Source organism: Solanum tuberosum, unplaced genomic scaffold, assembly GCF_000226075.1.
Source record: "Solanum tuberosum cultivar DM 1-3 516 R44 unplaced genomic scaffold, SolTub_3.0 scf00193, whole genome shotgun sequence".
Lineage (NCBI taxonomy): Eukaryota > Viridiplantae > Streptophyta > Magnoliopsida > Solanales > Solanaceae > Solanum > Solanum tuberosum.
In genome coordinates this window covers 402,932-403,857 of record NW_006239118.1, presented here as the reverse complement: position 1 = coordinate 403,857, position 926 = coordinate 402,932, and positions in this window count along the sequence as shown.

Genomic DNA, 926 nt, shown 5'->3' with positions numbered 1-926 from the left:
CCCCCAAAAAAATTTAAGTGTGTTTTTAAAAAATATTTTCAATTTCAAAAATTATTTTCTACTCTAGTTAAAATAAAAGATATTTCTCAAAAATATTTTTCATTCATAAATCAAATACTAAAAATCTTTTCCGGAAAATATTTTTCTACTCACCAACCAAACATGAAAAATAAGTCAAAAATCAACTTGTTTTCCAGGAAAACATTTTCCTTCATAACAAACACACCCTTAATCATAACTTAAGTGTGAAACATTAAACTACAGTTGGAATGAGTGTAAATGTTGGAAGAGTGTAAACGGAAGAAGCTCAAAGGATAACAATTAAATCATCATTAAGAAATGATAAACTCTAACACCTAACCATGTATATTTGGTCTAATTAACTCTTTATTATTTATCTAATTAAAAAAAATAGTGAAGGGTATTTTCGTAATTCAACTTTGAGGTTAGGAACTTCCCACTTATAGTATAACTAGTCTCTGGGTACGTGTGTTGCACGTGTATCCAACCAAGGACTGATTCAATATTATAGTTTCCGACACTTCCAATATTGAGCATAAATCTATGTGTAAAAAATCACTAAATTGCAACAAATAGTCAACACGAACCATGAGTCATTTAGCACAAAATTGAACACATAAAATATGATTTTAAGACATTAATAGTAGAATCAACATTGAGAAAAACATATTAAATAAAATAGTGACAGGCTTAAGATTTTTACTAAAAGGGTTCAAATTATGAAGAACAAAACACACGAAGGTTCAATCTCTACTATATATACATAAAAAAAAACTATTTAAACATATGTATAAATATTGTAATTTTTAGTCAAAGAGGGTTTGAATGAACCCTCTTAGCCTTACCTGACTCCCCCGATAAAACAGATGGGTCAAGAATGATCCTTTCAACTTCATCTCATATCA